This window comes from Urocitellus parryii, chromosome 8 (genome assembly GCF_045843805.1).
Source record: "Urocitellus parryii isolate mUroPar1 chromosome 8, mUroPar1.hap1, whole genome shotgun sequence".
NCBI lineage: Eukaryota > Metazoa > Chordata > Mammalia > Rodentia > Sciuridae > Urocitellus > Urocitellus parryii.
Window position 1 is genome coordinate 70,915,775 of NC_135538.1, and position 18,601 is coordinate 70,934,375.

Consider the following 18,601-nt stretch of genomic DNA (forward strand, 5'->3'; position numbering starts at 1 on the left):
TCCCACCCTGCTAAGTTGTTTATCTACAAATAACAGGAGAGATCTGCTGGGCCAGGTGTCCCTGACTCAGTCAGGCTAGGTGGGGACCCATAGCAGCCCCCTAGCAGCCACCAATCAGCATGAGACAGGGAAATACCTGGGATGCCAGATGACCCTCCCAGTAGTTTATGGTGGTTGATAACAAGTTGGGAAACTGTTGAGAGCCACAGCCGAAGGGGCCCCAGCAAACTTCCAGCTGCCAGCAAACTTCCAGCTGCCAGCTGATGATTGGCAACTTCTAGCTGCCAACTGATTGGCTCCTTTGCGGTGATGCTCATTGGGCTGTTTCCCGGCCCTTTCAGACCACGGAACTGCTCATTGGGGCCTTCTTTTGGCTCCGCCCACGCAACCCAGCCAATCGGCCTTAAGAGCAGGAGAAGTGGGGGAGGTTGAGAGGCTTGTGAGAAGCCGGTGGTGGCAGTTGGGCTCTGAGGATTTTTCCTGAGGAGCTGTGTGGTTTGGCGTGTGTGGTTTTAAAAATAAAGTTCGTTTCTTTTGACAAGTGGCTCCTGAATTGTGCCCAGCCAGACTGCAGCAGGAAACCATGTAGTTCAGCACGTACACCCCTCTTGGCTTAAACCAATCAGTTCAAATGAATCCCCCTTTTGTACTGACCAATCACCCCTACCCAACTTGTTCCCGCCAGTTAATGTGCTAATCATGTTTTAGAGTTATTATTTGATTTTCCCGCGGTGTGTGATGATTTGCTATGATGTATGTGAAGTCCCTGCCCTCTCCAAAGAATGTATAAAACTGCTGCAAACCCTGGGTTCGGGGCCTCTCAGTGTCACCAGTTGCTGTGTGTGTGCGCTCGCGGAGGACCGAGCTAGCTCGCAATAAACACCTCTTTGCTGCTTACATTGATCTTGGGTCTCTGGTGGTCTTTGCGGGTCCCGAATTCGAGCATAACACCTTCTTCCTCCAGCAGAAGTCTTTTCTGCTGTCCTTTAATAAACTTCTACTTTCCACTCTGACCTTGCCTTGGCATGCTTCTCTGGTGTTATACTTCAACATTGGGGAAGCAAGGACTCAACAGCGGCAACATCAACTCCAAGCCAAAGCCTTATGAAAGACTAGAAGCTTCTGCTATTGTGCTCTTAGAGGGCTTGAGCCTACATACAAATGGTTTGATTATCCTGCTGGAGACAGCAAATGAAGAGATTACAGGAGACAATCCTAGTTGTACCTGAGCCCATGTGCCAGCTGAATGCAGCCATGTGATTAACCACTGACAAGAACATAGAGGAACTCTCCAGCTGAGACAAAATTAAATTACAGAACTGTGAGCAAATGCAAAGTTTCCTCTGTTATCCCTTTGTCTTTTTCAAGGTGGTTGTTTTAAGCTATTATGTTTAGGTTTATTTTGTTAAGCAGCAACACAGCCACCTCAAAACAAAAACAAAAACAAAAACAAAAAAACTCCTGCAACACTCTTAGGCCTAGATAATTCCACTATTAGACATTATCATAGTAGTATGCACGTTTCTTTTAGAAGACTTATTACAGCTGGGCATGGTGGCCCATCCCTATATTACCTGCGACTTGGGAGACTGAGGTAGGAAGATTGCAAGTTTGAGGCCAGCCTCAGAAATTTAGTGAAACTCTGTCTCAAAATTTTTAAATAAATTAAAAAAAAAAAATAAATAAATAAATAAAAGGACTGGGAATGTAGCTCAGTGGTAAAGCACCCCTGGGTTCTATCTCCAGTACCAATAATTACATAAATCACATACTGCAATCTATAATAATATACACAACTCAAAAATCACATTCCTTTTCAGAGTCCCTTTCCTGTGATAAATTCAAGAACTCTAAGAGTATCTACCCAACCCAAAGGCATTAGTTCTTGTTACTGTGATTGTAAAGTTAGGTTTGCCTACCCCAAGATCCAGAGCTCTGCTGCCGTCCTGGCTCTACCTGCTGCTGATCTTCCAGCTGTAAGTTCAGTCATAGAAGTTAAGCACAGTAAAGGTATGTTACAAGTCTATCCTCAAACATTAGGCACAATTAATAGGACAACCCGTTTTAAAAAGATTCGTGGCCTACAGGTTTATGGTATTCAGATTTACACAGCAGATTCTTTCACATTACACTTTGGGGAAAAATTAGTGACTAACTGGCAGTCTCTCAAAGTACAGAGGCTTCCAATTCTGAAGGATGTTGTTGGTGAGTCATTAAGTTAAAAAAGGAAACCCATATCAGTAATAAATCTTTGTAGAAGTACTCTATGTTCTTTTAAAAATTGATTGTATCTAGGTGTCTACTTCAACTAACAGATTTTTGTTGTAATATAAAATAATGCTTTCTGAAAAATTATTCTTAGTCTTTTTTTTTCTTTATATTTTTCCTTTACTTACCTTTTTGTGTATTAGGAATTGAACCCAGGGGTGTTCTATCAGTGAGCTACATCCCCAGCACCTTTTATTTTTATTTTGAGACAGGGTTTTATTAAATTGCTGACGCTGACCTTGAACTTAAAATTTTCCTGCTTCAGGCTCCCGAGTCACTGGGATTACAGGAGCACACCACTGTGCCCAGTTTGTTTTTTCCTTAGGATCAATAGTTTTATTTATAGGGAATTTAGCATATTTCCAGAGAATCAGAACTTTTGATAAATTCATTGTGTGTCATTTTCATTGCTTAATATTATAAATCATAAACATTTGCCAGATTGGTGAATTTGGGTTGCTCTACTTGTGGGGAGATGGCACTGTAGAGACCTAAATGCCATGTAGCTTAGAACTTGCTCTGGTAGCTGTCCAAAGCTTCCATAAAACTGAGTACTGATAAACAAAATTCAAGTGCTTTTTGGGGGGAGGGGAGGGTGGGCGGAACTGAATTGAATTGAATCGAATCTGGGGGTATATATATATATATATATATATTTTTTTTTTTTCCTCCCTACTGTAGAGTCAAGCTTTCCTTGCCTTCAAGTTCCCACAGTGACATTCTAGGCCCACAAAACCACCTCACCAACATTGACAGAGAATTGCTCATTTCAGGCCCTCTCAGAATGGCTCTCCCAATTTTTTTGAGAGGCTAGTCTCCCTGACAACCTGCTGATGAAATCAATGAATGCATCCTGCCCTGAAGATATTTACCTCCAAGCCTCATTTCAGCTTGGTTTTGAGACAGTGACAGTCAGTTCCAAGACATTTCTAAGCAGCCACAGTGGGCCCAGGTAGAGTCCAAGAGCAACCTCAGGTGACCTCTGGAATCTGACTTTTCCAAACAGGATAAGGCCTCTAGCTTATTCGAAACTTAATCCTTCACATGACTCACTATATTGCTTCATGATCTGGTACTGCTAGCTTTTCAGCCCCATTTTTGCCATGTGTCCCATGTATCAAATGTACTCAATATTAGAATGTATTAAAATATTAGAATCTCTCGGGGCTGGGGATGTGGCTCAAGTGATAGCGGGCTCGCCTGGCATGTGTGCAGCCTGGGTTCGATCCTCAGCACCACATACAAACAAAGATGTTGTGTCTGCTAAAAACTAACTAACTAAATAAGTAAATAAATATTAAAAAAAAAAAAAAAAAGAATCTCTCTAAACCAGCCATGTACTTTCATGACTCTTTGCCTTTGAGATAACAAAGATCAGTAGTGATAATTTAAAATTTCAACACAATTTCTGCAAGATAGGTAATATTATCCCCAGCTTATAAACGAGGAAAGCAAGGCTAATAGAAGTTAATTAATTTGCCCAAACCTAACAATAGATGTGACCTAGAATTGCATCTGTCTTTTTCCTCTTGTGAGCGACACTTCTCACCATGTCAGCTCATATAATTTCTTACAAAGCTTGCCCTGACTTGTGTGGATAGAATTAAATATTCCTTCTTTATGTTTCCATAACATTTTCAACCTTTTTTCATTGTAATAGAAGCATATATCTATTATAAGAAGTTAGTATTTTTATAAGTATTCTCAGACCTTTGAATAATGTTATCATTGCATATATATTATTTTGTATTTTACATTTCGGTGACTAGTAATATTGATATAAACATTTCTCCATGTGATCACACAAATTCTTAATACCTTTGCTTTATCAATTAGCAGACTTTTGGGTACAAGTATCGAACAACCAATTTAAGTTGCCTTAAATAATAAGGAATGTATGACGATTGGTGCAGAAACAGGAGACTTGGAAGTGAGGTAGGCTCCAGGTGTGTCATAATTTGGATTTCAGCCCTATTTTTTGGTAATCTTTTCACATCTGTCCCACCCCCTTTGATGGACTAGCACGAATGTCAGGGATCCCTTAGATTATAAGCCTGGGCAGCTTCCTTTCTATTCATGGTCAACCCAAGACCAAGGGAGAAATGCTATCCTAATGATAGGACAAAGTTCCACTTTTCAGTCTGATTTGGCCATTTTAGGCCAAATTTAGGTCACATGCTTCTCTAAGGACAAAGAATAGACCCAAGGGGCATCTGATCTACCTCAAAACTTAATCCGTGATTTAAGCTTGGGTTCTTTCTTTTGACTTCTTTTAAAAATACATATATTTCTTTTTTTTTTTTTTCAGGACTGGGCACTGAATCCAGGGGTGCTCTACCACTGAGCTATATTCCCAGCACTTTAATTTTTTATTTTGAGACAGGGTCTAACTATATTGCTGAGGCTGGCCTCAAATTTATAATCCTCCTGCCTTAACATCTTGAGTCCCTGGGATTACAGACCTGTGCTACTGTGCCCTGTTTAAACTTGAGTTCTTGAATGAATCACTGGCAATCCCACTGGATGAGATTATAATTTTTTATTAGATTATTATTTTTTAATAGTTTAGAATCCACCTTTAAGAGAGTGGGGGGAGGGTTTTGGCTGTAGGAATGGGAAGGATGGTAGAATGAGACAGACATTATTACCCTATATACATGTATGATTACACTACTGGAGTGACTCTGCACCATGTACAGCCAGAGGAATGAGAAGCTGTGTTCCATTTGTGTACAATATGTCAAAATGCATTCTACTGGGGCTGGGGTTGTGGTTCAGTGATAGAGTGCTTGCCTAGCATGTATAAGGCACTAGGTTTGATTCTCAGCACCACATATAAATAAATGAATAAAATAAAGGTCCATTAACTTCTAAAAATTTTTTTAAAAAGAATAGTTTCTTTAAAAATGCATTTTACTGTCATGTATAACTACTAGAACAAACAAACAAACAAATAAAATAATCTGCCTTGAAGTTGAGAATGAAGTCAGCATCTTAAATTACATGGATGCACAGATAAGGCATATGTACCTGAAGGAAAACTGGGATTCTGTTGGATGGAACAAGAGGGAGTTGATTACTTTTGTTTTATTTATTTGTTTTATTATTTTATTTTTATTTTTTAGTTTCAGTTGGACACAATAGCTTTATTTTATGTATATGTGGTGCTGAGGATTGAACCCAGGGTCTCCTGCTAGGCATGCTAGGTGAGCGCTCTACCGCTGAGCCACAACTCCAGCCCACTATTGGTTTATTTTTATATTTGCTCATTTTGGGGAAAAAAGTTCCTTATTGCTTCTTCAACCACTAGGTCCAGAATATCCTTTTTATACTCAGTTGTGGCACTTGTGCATCAAATGGTGGTTGTTTATTTGTTAATCTGTGGGCCTCTTGAGGATTATGAGCTCCTTAGAAGAAGGAAATTTTTCATATTAATACTTGCTTCCTCAATGTTTAGCAGGCATTGCATAAATGTTAGTTAAATAAGTAATTAAATGAAAGAATAAATGAATGAATATCATGAAGAATACACGCAGTAAGATAGCATTTAGGATAGTCCACAAGGAACTATAAATAGTGTTAGAATGAAGAAGAGACAAAGATTCCTTTATCCCAAAATATTTATGGATGTTGTACCATGTTACTTGATGAAAATACTACAGGGAGCTAGACAGACATGTCTCTGACTTCATGGAGCTTGTATCCTGATGGAGAGCATATCTATTGAAGAAATGACTGCAAATAAGTTTTACAGAGAGAAGGGCAGGGAGTTGAGGGTTGTTCTAGGCTTTATCAAACACTTGATCAGTATCAGATCTCACTCTAAATCTTTTGCTTACAGTGAGACAGACAATGCAGGGCATCAAAAGGCAGAGACTGAGCTGGATTTTACCAGCTCCGGGTTCCATGTTAATCTAGTTTATCAATATTCAGTGATAATGGCACTGCTGTGGAGCTTTGGAGCTTCCAAGATGGTTGTGCATGTTGACAGCTGCAGACAGTGCAGACTGGGGGCAGGTGACAAGGGCGTTCTGCCCACAGCCTGCTGATAAGCCACTGCACAAACTACCTGACTGCTATCCTGTGTGTGTGTGTGTGTGTGTGTGTGTGTGTGTGTGTGTGTGTGTGTCTGTTGGTGTTCTGACTCATTTTACTGTTTCCTGTAGCAGAAGCTGTAGGTCCACGGTAATGTCTGATTGCATCTCTTTTTCCTTGTTTAGGATACTGAGGAAGCCTATTTCCATTATTATTTAACATGCAAAGCAAGGAAATATGATTCCTAAACCAGATCAGGCTTTTAATTGGAGATTTTTAGACGTTACAAATTATCTTCCTTATCTCTGAAAAGGAGCACACTTTGCTTAAGAACAACTTACACAGTATATTCATGACATCTGCTTTCTTCTTTTTTTTTTTAAGTATTTATAATTTTTTCAGCTGTAGTTGGACACAATGCCTTTATTTTATTTACTTATTTTTATGTGGTGCTGAGGATCGAACCAAGGGCCTCCCCCGTGCTAGGCGAACTCTCTACCACCGAGCTACAACCCGGGCCCCACATCTGCTTTCTTTAAAAAGGAAATTCCATGGTTCCATTTCTGACTTTGGGGAATTTTAGAACCTGTGAGGTGCTTTCCTGTGTTTCCCCCAGGACAGAAAGCTGACCTAGTTTGGGAGGCAAGGGACTGCTTCATTAGGGAAATATTTCAGTTGAAACCTAAATGATAAGCATGATTTATCCAGAATGGGAGGGTTAGTGAGAGCAGCATTGCAGGTCAGGCAACAGCTTATGTGACTTCAGGGCTTCGGCAAGCCTGAGTCTAGGGAATTCAGGGACCTGAAAGTCTCATTTCCTTTACATGCAGAGTAAGGAGAAGGGGGCACCAGATGAGACTGAAAATGTTGGCAAGGGTGAGATATGCATAGGTAGAGATTCAAGGCCATAATCAGAATAAAGTCTGCTTGAATATTTTTTTCTCCTCTTAAAATTTCATTACATAATTAACTGAGATTGCAAAATAGTTTAAATTTTATATTCTTGTCAAATTAGAAGACTGTTTTTTTTTTTGGCCCAACATTTTATTATGAAAAATTTCAAAGAGAAAAAGTCAATGAATCACCTGATTTGATAGCTAAAGTTTTGCTATTTTACTTTGTTATGTAACCATCTACCTAACCATCCTTCTATCCATTCATAGATTCATCTTACTTTTTCAGTGTACGTCAAGATTAGCTGTAGACTTCATCCCTAGATGTCAGTATGCATATTATTATCTAGTGTTTAATATTTGTCTGTGGTTCTCTTTTTTATGGTCCAAGTCATATGCAGTCAAATGCAAAAAATATATATACACATATATATCTTAATATATATCTAAACCTATATATTAAGGACCAGCCCTGACAACTTAGTGAGGATCTGTCTCAAAATAAGTAAAAAAAAAAAAAGTATATATCTGAAATTTTAAAAAGATACAAATTTTATCAAAAATTATCATCAGGTAGCATTGTAAATTTCTTAACTTATACAAGAAAATGTTATAATATTAACTTAAAATACACTGATGCATTAAGGATGCATATTGTAATCACCTGTAATTACTGAAAAAAAAATGAACTAAAAAGCCAATAAAGGCAATAGACTAGGATGTAAAAAAATACTCAACCTAAAAGAATACCCAAAACAAGGAGGAGCAAAAACAGAGGGGACAAATAAAACAAACAGCAAAATTTATTTTGTTTGTGGTGCTTAGGATGGAACCCAGGCCGCACACATGCCAGGTGAGCGCGCTACCGCTTGAGCCACATCCCCAGCCCCAAACAGCAAAATTTAAATAGACTTAAATCCACTCATTACATAATTATACCAAATACAAATGAAATGAATGCTCAAATTAAAAGGCAGACATTGGGAACCTGAATAAAAAGCAAAACCCAATTATATACTGTGTACAAGACATGAACTTTAGATATAAAGGCACAGATAGTTTGAAAGATAAATGCTGGAAAAATCTACCTCATGCAAAGGTTAAACATAAGGTAGCTAATCTCTCTCTCTCTCTCTCTCTCTCTCTCTCTTTTTATTTTTTATTTTTTGGTGGTACTGGGGATTGAACCCAGTGGCACTTTACCAATGAGCTACATCCACAGATCTTTTTTTTTTTTTTAATTTTTAGTTATAGGTGAATGCAATATCTTTATTTTTATTTGGTGCTGAGGATCAAACCCAGTGCCGCACCATGCCAGACAAGCGTTCTACCTCTGAGCCACAACCCCAGCCCACAAATCTATTTTTTTAATATATATATATTTTTAGTTGTAGATGAATACAATACCTTTATTTTATTTATTTATTTTTATGTGGTGCTGAGGTTTGAACCCAGTGCCTCACTGAGCTACAATTCTAGCCCCCACAAATCTATTATTTTTGTATGTTTGTGTGGTGTTGGGGATCGAACCCAGAGCCTTGTGCATGCAAGGCAAGCCCTCTACCAACTGAGCTATATCCCCAGCCCTACAAAACTATTTTTATTTTTTATTTTGAGACAGGGTCTTGCTAAGTTGCCAAGTTTGGCCTTGAACTTGTGATCCTTCTGCCTCAATCTCCCAACTAGCTTGGATTACAGGCATGCACCACTGTGTTCAGTGAAAGCTAGTATTTCCATATATCAGGAAAAGTAGATTTAAAGACAAAGAATATTTCCAAAGATAAAGAGCATTTTGTAATGAAAAATAGATCAATAAATTAACAGGAAAACGTAACAATCTCAATTGTGTGTGTATTTTGTAATAGAGCTTCAAAGTGCACCGAGGCAAAAATTGACAAGAGAGAAAAAAAATCTACAATCATACTTAGAGATTTTAATATTTCTTTTTCAGTTTGTGATGGAATAAGTAAACAAAATATTAGTAGGATGTTAGAAGATCTGAATAACACTCTCAACAACATGACCTAATTGAGATGTTTAGATGATTCAACAGTTTCAGAGAATATAAGCTATTCAAGTTCATTATATTCTCCAAGATATACCTGATATTCTGGGCCATCTATAAGATTAAAAAATCATATTATTTACAAAAGCATCAAAACATAAAATACCTATGAATAAGTAACTTTAACGGAAATGTATAAAATTTCTACACTGAATAATATAAAACATTACAGAGAGAAATTAGATTTAAATAAATGGATTATGAATTGGAAGACTCCATCTTACTGAGATGTCAACCCTCCTTACACTGGCCTTTATAGTCAGATCCATCCCAATCAAAATCCTAGGATTATTTAAGTAGGACTAGATGAGCTTCTTGTAAAAGATCTAGAATAGTAACATAATCTTGAAAAAGAAAAAAAAATATAGAGGACTTCACTACCTGATTTCAAGAATTGCTACAAAGCCACAGTCATCCAGACAGTGTGATACTGATGTGAGTAGATCCATGAAACAGAGTAGAATCCAGCACAGGATAACTATGGTTTACAACAATTAATTAATTATTTAAAAATTAGCTATTAGAGGGGCTTGGGTTATGGCTCAGTGGTAAAACACTCTCCTAGCATGTGCGAGGCACTGGGTTCGATCCTCGGCACCACATAACAATAAATAAAATAAAGGCATTATGTCCAACTGCAACTAAAAAAAATATTTAAAAAAATAGCTATTAGAGAAGATTTTGAATGTTCCCAATGCAAAGAAATGATAAATGTCTGGGGTGATAGATATGCCAATTACCCTGAACTGATCATTAAACATTGTGTGTGTGTGTATGTACATATATGTATGTATGTGTATGTGTATATATATCACATCATACCCCACAGATATACAATTATTATGTAATGTAAAAATAAAATGATAGGTTAATAAATGTGACTGAAATAACTAGATACTATATGAAGTTCTTTCTATATGGAAAAATTGTCATTGTATATTACATTTGTAATATGTTTTTATGATAGCTTACAATTCCAGGCTATGTTCCCATGTTCTGGAAAATAAATTATACATCTGCTGCTGCTATATTAATTTTTTAAGCCATAGAAATATTATTTATTAAGTAAAATTTCTTAAGAGGTTGAAATAACATTGAGGATACCAGGACATTGTTTAGAAAATAGTTTGACTTCATTATATAACATTTTATATTGTGGATGATATAATAAAAATGGCCTTCTGTTCTTAGTCTGTTCTCCTACATTCAAAGAGGGATACATTTCTAATTCCTTTGTGACCAATGATACATAGTTGTGAGGCTGCTAGTTGGGATGGAGAAGCAGATGCCATCTCCCTGCACAAAATGAAATTTCACAAACCTAATAGCTGAATAGCTTGAAAGAGTTAATTTGTCTATTATAATTTATTTCTAAGGCATCTTTTAGATGCCAGAAGAATCAAGTTCACTATATATCCTTCTTATATGAGACCTGGTATCATTGTAACTAATGAAGGTAAATCAAAAAAAGGAGACTCTCCCAGTGGTTTGGGAGGCTGAGACAGGAGGATTGGGAGTTCAAAGCCAGTCTCACCAAAAGCAAGGTGCTAAGCAACTCAGTGAAACTCTGTCTCTACATAAAATACACACACAAAAAAGGCTGGTATTAATAATAGTAATAATAATAATAATAATTATTATTATTATAATCAAATCAAAGTGGTTGAGTGACCCTGAGTTCAATCCCCAGTACCAAAAAAAAAAAAAAAGAGAGAGAGAGAGAGAGAGAGAAAGAGAGAAGACTCTGCTCTAATAAACTAAAATATAAATGGGATTAAATTTAATTTTGAACATCTTTTCCTACTACACATTGTGTTTTGAGAGGAGTTTCTTAGGGACAAAAAGTCAGGCTGCTATGTGATTCTGGCTCCCAGATCCAGGGACCTTTATAATTAGGTCAGGCTTGATATTCCCCAAGGAGTTTCTGTTTCCAAAAGGTCCTACTGACACCAAGGGGTCAAGTTGCAGCTAGAGTAGCAGCACAGTTTCTTTCCTACCATTCCAATAATTCAGAAATGTCTCCCAGCTCTGGGACAAAAGCTGCCACCATGGAAGATATGTTCTCTCTTCCACAAAGTACTAGAGATGCTCTAAAAACTCCTTCTTTTTTTGCTCTCATCTCTACTGTGTTAATTTTCCTCACTAGCCTGTGCAGTCAGTGATACCTCCATTTCTATAATATTACTTGAAATGTTCAAATGACAGGAGAAGTGATTAGATTACAGCTTCTTTAGTTAAATAACAGGAACACTGTCACTGCAGGTTCCTTTCTAAGACTTCCTATTACATATTCTATCTCTTAGAAAGGATTACTTTTTGGGTCATCTCAACCATTTTGTGCTGATTCTTAGTTTGCTATTTGTGGAACATGACCCAAGGGCCAAGCTAAGTGCTTTATCTGCATTATCAAATGTAATCCTATGACACCCACCCCCAATATATACTTATAGTTTCCCATTTTATAATTCACTTACTTTAGGACAGTGTTAGGCAAGAATAGAATTGAACTTCAAATGCAGGTCTGAGTCCCTAAGAACAAGTTCTTACCACTAATGCTATTCCCTTACTCAGCTCCAAGGATGAAATAATCCTGGCCTTCCCAAGTCTAGGCACCTTTCTGTAACTCCCTTTGTATTTATTTACATTAATATCAATTGGTTGCTTAGTCTAGTCTAGGCAGAAATCTGTACTATGCAGCGTGGGGTGAGATAAAGCAAAATAACAAGACACTCCTCACCTTTGTGAACTTTCAATTTTTTTTTTTTTAAGATTTAGTTAAGTAGTGGTTTTCAACTTATGATGCACACTAGAATCATCTGTGGAACTTCAATAAATACTGATGATAGAAATTCTGATTTAATTCATCTGTGTTGAGGCCTGGACAAAGGGATTTTAAGATACTCCCCAGATGATTTTAATATGCAGCCAAAGTTGAGAACCAAACAGAAAAAAAACATCCTCATATAAAACAACATTAGATGGCTGGGGTTGTGGCTGAATAGTAGAGTGCTTGCCTAGCATGCATGAGGCACTGGGTTTTATTTTTATATACACTGGCACCATATAAAAATAAACAAATAAAGGTATTGTGTCCATCTATAACTAAAAAATAAAAAATGACATTAGAACAACTACAATGTACAAAATGATATATTTTGAAATCTACTTAATTATACCTTACCTCTTCACACAGAGGATGTGACGTGGCTAACAAATTACTCGGTCCAGAATGATTCCATTGAGGGACACAGAATAGTTGGTACTTGTGTCAAATAAGCCATAGATGGTCTAGGAGAGATGAATTCAGTGAAGAAACAATTCAGGTGCATTTTATTTCTCTGGTTTTGGTTTGCAAGGCAGCAGTGGCAGATTTTAGGGAAAAATAGTTCTCAGAAAACAGCTGATTGGACTGTGTGCTGTTTCTGGGTGACTGATTGGTCTAAGAACTGTTTCCAGGCAGTAGATTGGTCCATTTGCTGTTTCCAGGCTGTCTAGCCACTACTAGATTGCCTGTCTCCAAGGGTTACTCAATCTACAAAGTGATAACAGGTCTCCAACGCTTGTGTGGTATTATATTTTTTCCCCATTACAGAAGCTGATTGAAGAAAATACCAGTATTTTAAGGATGACTTGTAGGCACATTGTACATTTCCTTGATCCATTTTTCTAAAGTTACAAATTGCTTATAAGGTAGAAACTTCCTAAATGATTTTTTTTTTTTTTCCACAAGCCAGAGGGTTGCTGGAGTCATTCCATGAAAAATTATGGCTGTTAGGAGGCTGAGGATATAGCTCAGTTGGTAAAGTGCTTGCCTCACTTTATAAGGCTCTGGGTTCAATCCCTAGCACCACAAAAAAAGAAAAATTATGGCTGTTAAAAGGGCAGCCTTGCATCTGGTGTGGTGGTGCATGCCTGTAATCCCAGTGATAATGGAGGCTGAGGCAGGAGGATGGCAAGTTCAAAGCCAGCCCCTGCAAAAGCAAGGCCCTAATAAACTTAGCAAGACCCTGTCTCAAAATAAAAAATAAAAAAGATCTGGGGAGGGCTGGGGATTTGGCTCAAGCGGTAGAGCGCTTGCCTGGCATGCGTGCTGCCCGGGTTCGATCCTCAGCACCACATACCAACAAAGATGTTGTGTCCGCCGAGAACTAAAAAATAAATATTAAAAATTCTCTCTCTCCTCTCTCACTCTCTCTTTAAAAAAAAAAAAAAAAAAGATCTGGGGATGTGCATCAGTCTTAAGTGCCCCTAGGTTCAATCCCTGGTGGTCTCCCCTTCCGCAATTAAGGGTGGGATGCTGAGGGGTAACTCCATGGTAGAGCACAGTGTTAAACCCTGGTTCAGTCTTCAGTATGAGGGGGTGAAAGTGTATGTGGAGGGCAGACTTCAACTGTTGGATTATTTTCTATCTTTTTTTCTTTTCAGAATATATGAAGTTGCCGGGTGAGGTGGCACACACTTGTATTCCCAGTAATCCCAGTGGATCATGACTTCAAAGCCAGCATCAGCAAAAGAAAGATGTTAAGCAACGCAGTGAGACCCTATCTCTTAAAAAAAAAAAAAAAAAAGAATATGCAAAGTTGTTTTTTGTTTAACATTAGAAGGAAAAGATAATGAAAATAATGTAATAGTTGAAAGTGAGAAAAGGTTAAAATCACTGTAATCCTATGATCTTTCTTTCTTTCTTTTATACCAGAGTTTGTACCAGACGTGTTTAACCATTGAGTCACAGCCCCAGCCATTTTTTTTTTTTAGTTGTAAATGGACACAATACATTTATTTATTTATTTATTTATTTATTTATTTATTTATTTATTTATTTATTTTTATGTGGTGCTGAGGATCAAACCCAGAGCCTTGCATGTGCTAGGCCAGCATTCTACTGCTGAGCCACCATCCCAGCACTTCACCCTACCAGCCATTTTTATTTTTTATTTTGAGACAGGGTCTTGCTAAATTGCTTAGGGCCTCGCTAACTTGCTGAGGTTGGCCTTGAACCTGCAATACTCCTCCCTCAGACTCCCAAGTGGGTGGCATTACAGGGCATACACCACTATGTCTGGCTCATAATATTAATATTCAACTATTTTCACCTGTGCATAGTTTTCTTCTGCCCTAAGGTCATATTATTTGGATGATGACTAAGTACAATTTAAGGCTTAATGTCTGTCCATATGTTTTAAAAGTTACTATAACCTTATTTTATATTTGCTTACCAAGTTCCTTAGAAAGTGTGACATGATATGATTCATGAACAAATTTAACTTTTTAGTTTCAGATTCAGTGAATGTTTTTAGTGGCATATACATGCATATATAGTGAATATTGATTTTACATAATTATCTCATTAAAACAAAAAACATGCATTTGTGGAGAGGCCACATTGTGGGTTGGTTGTGTTCTAAGGAACAGAGACATAGCTGGAAAGAAAACAGACAAAATCTCCACAAACTAGTAGAGAAAGATGGGCTCTAGTAACCAAACTGGCAGAATGTTCCTTGTTCCATGTGCTTTACATGTATCAACCAACTCCTTTAATATCCCTAACAACCCCATGAAGTAGGTACCCCATTATCTCTCTTTTATAGGAGAGGGAACCAATGCACAGAGGAGTTTAATTTAAGAATATGCATTTGAGAAGAGAATCAGTCTGTGGAACAAAAATCTGAAATATTAAAATACATCACCAGAAAGTTAAGATTTACCCTAGACACCAACTTGCTCTGATTTATTACTCTTATTTCCTTGTATCTCTTTCAAAATATGATACCACACTTATCCCATTTCCTCCTTCTTTTTTTCTTTAAATATTTTATTTTTTATTAACATGCATTTATTATAAATGTTACCAGTATATTTCAAAGTATGTATAGTGTGCACATTCTGATCAATGCTCACTATGGAGCAAATAAATACAAAGAATAAAAGTGAATTCTGGATATCTAAAATAAGTTCAAAATAACAATGATGAGGGTTGTGACTCAGAGGAAGAGCTCTCACCTTGCATGCGTGAGGCACTGGATTCCATCCTCAGCACCACATAAAAATAAAACAAAGGGGGGCTGGGGATGTGGCTCAAGCGGTAGCGCGCTGGCCTTGCATGCGTGTGGCCTGGGTTCGATCCTCAGCACCACATACAAACAAAGATGTTGTGTCCGCCAATAAATAAAAAATAAATATTAAAAAATTCTCTCTCTCTCTCTCTCTTAAAAACAAAACAAACAACAACAACAAAAAACAAACAAAGGTATTGTGTCCACATACAACTAAAAAATAAATGTTTAAAAATAAAATAAAATGATGAAAACTTCAAAGTTATGTACTATAGACAATATTCTAGAAGTTTCTATACTGATAGCAAACATCAATCATCTATTAATCCAAAATAAGTTTTTGAAATGTTTGAGTAGCTTAATTTCACAGCACAGATACATCAATATATAATAAGCATATAATCAACATCATAAAATTAATGTGGCTCTCAGTGGGTCTTCTGTGCCAGAGATTTTCCATCTGATTAGATCATTTAATCTTCAAAAAGCACTTTGTGTCCCCATGCAGTGGTCTATACCTTAATCTCAGCTACTCTGAAGGCTGATGCAAGAGGATTGCTAGTTTGAGGGCAACCTGGGCAGTTTAACAAGATATCCTGTCTTAAAATAGATATTTTCTAAAAGGTTGTGTCTGTAGCTTAGTGGTAGAGTGCTTGCCTAGAATGCAAGAGGCCCTTGTTTCAATCCCCAGTACCAAACAAGTCACATTGTAATAGCAATGTTTTTGCCAAGTTACACCAAGAATGATCATTTAGTTTGAACTAGGAGGACTGCTACCACATCACATCTGCCAGTTATAATTTAAGAAAAGAAAATTTAAGAAAATCTCCAAAGAGGAAGAAGCCCCCAGAAGTGGTCATGAATACACAGAGCCCCTACAGGACTCACAGTATTGCTGGGTCATCTTCTACACTGCTGGTGATGAGCTCTCCTCAGTCCTACATCAGGGTGGGTCAATGTCAGAGGAAGGTGGCAGGGAAGCCCTGAGAGTCAAGACCTTTCCCCATAGCTTCAGTACCTACAGAAAAACAAAGCTAATAAGCAGTCACCAGGTGTGTGAGCTTACAGAGGGAAGTGGGGACCTTACCACATCAAAATGCCTTCCTGTAGAAAGACCACCATGTCCAGATTCCACAGATAAATATGATATATTAAATCAAGATCTAAATGAAATAAAATAAAAATGCCACTCATACCATTGCTGTAAGGAAACTTAATATTTTATATACTTTTAAATTAATTTTTAAGTTTGTTTTAATTAGTTATACGTGACAGTAGAACATGTTTGCGCACTTTGATACATTATACATAGATGGGATATAATTTCTCATTTTTCTGAGTGTACATGTTGCAGAATCATATCGGTCTCGTAGTCACATATATACATAAAGTAATAATGTCTGTTTCATTCTACTCTTTCCTATCCCCACATCCCTTCTCATCCCCTCCCATCACTTCCCTTTACCTAATTTAAGGTAAAGCTATTCTTCTCTAGTGGCCCCCACCCTTGCCTTATTGTGAATTAGCTTCCCCATTTAAGAGAAAACATTTGGCCTTTGGTTTTGTGAGATTGGCTTATTTTGCTTAGCGTGATATTCTAACTCCATCCATTTACTGGCAAATACCATAATTTTATTCTTCTTTAAAGCCGAGTGATATTCCATTGAGTATATATACTATATTATCTTTATCCATTCATCTATTGAGGGATACCTAGGTTGGTTCCATAGTCTAGCTATTGTGAATTGAGCTGCTATAAACATTCACATGGCTGCATTTCTGTAGTATGCTGATTTTAAGTTCTTTGGATATAAACCGAGGAGTAGGATAGCTGGGTCAAATGGTGGTTTCATTCTCAGTTTTCTGAGGACTCTCCATAGTGGTTGCGCCAACTTGCAGTGTCACCTGCAATGTATGAGTGTACTTTCCCCCCACATACTTGGCAACATTTATTGTTTCCTGTATTCTTTTTGTTTTTAAGAGAGAGAGAGAGAGGGAGGGAGGGAGAGAGAGAGAGAGAGAGAGAGAGAATTTTTTAATATTTATTTTTTATTTATCAGCGGACACAACATCTTTGTTTGTATGTGGTGCTGAGAATCGAACCCCGGGCTGCACGCATGCCAGGTGAGCTCGCTACCGCTTGAGCCACATCCCCAGCCCCTGTTTCCTGTATTCTTATGATTGCCATTCTGACAGGAGTGAGATGAAATCTTAGTATAGTTTTGATTTGCATTTCTCTAATTGCTAGAGATGTTGAACACTTTTTCATATATTTGTTCATTGATTGTATTTCTTCTTCTGTGAAGTGTCTATTCAGTTCCTTGGTCCATTTATTGATAGGGTTATTTGGGTTTTGGGAGGTTAAGTTTTTTGAGTTCTTTATATATCCTCGAAATTAATGTTTTATTGGAGGTGCATGTGGTAAAGATTTTATCCCAATCTGTAGGCTCTCTCCTAAAGTTATTGATTGTTTTATTTGCTGAGAAGAAGCTTTTAAATTTGAATCCATCCCATTTATTGATTCTTGGTTTTACTTCTTGTGCTTTAGGAGTCTTGTTAAGGAAGTCAGATCCTAGGCCGACATGGTAAAGATTTGGGCCTATTTTTTCTTTTATTAGACGCAAGGTCTCTGTTCTAATGTCTAAGTTTTTGATCCACTTTGAGTTGATTTTTGTGCAGGATGAGAGATAGAGGTTTAATTTCATTTTGCTACATATGGATTTCCAGTTTTGCCAGCATCATTTGTTGAATAGGCTATCTTTTCTTCAGTGAATGTTTTTGGCACCTTTGTCTAGTGTGACATAACCATGTTTATGTGGATTTGTTTCTGTGTCCTCTATTCTGTACCACTGGTCTACAAGTCTATGTTAGTACCAAAGCCATGCCACTTTTGTTACTATAACTTTGTAGTATAGTTTAAGTTCTGTTATTGTGATGCCTCCTGCTTCATTTTTCTAGCTAAGGATTGCTTTAGCTATTCTGGGTCACTTATTTTTCCAAATAAATTTAATTATTGCTTTTTCTATTTCTATGAAGACTGTCATTAGGATTTTAATAGGAATTGCATTAAATCTGTATAACACTGTTGGTAATAGGGCTATTCTGACAATATTAATTCTGCCTATCCAGGAGCATGGGAGATCTTTTATCTTCTGAGGTTTTCTTAAATTTCTTTCTTTAATGTTATGTAGTTTTTGTTCTAGAGGTCTTTCATCTCATTTGTTAGATTGATTCCCAGGTATTTTATTTTATTTTTTTGAGGCTGTTGTGAATGGGGTAGTTTTCTT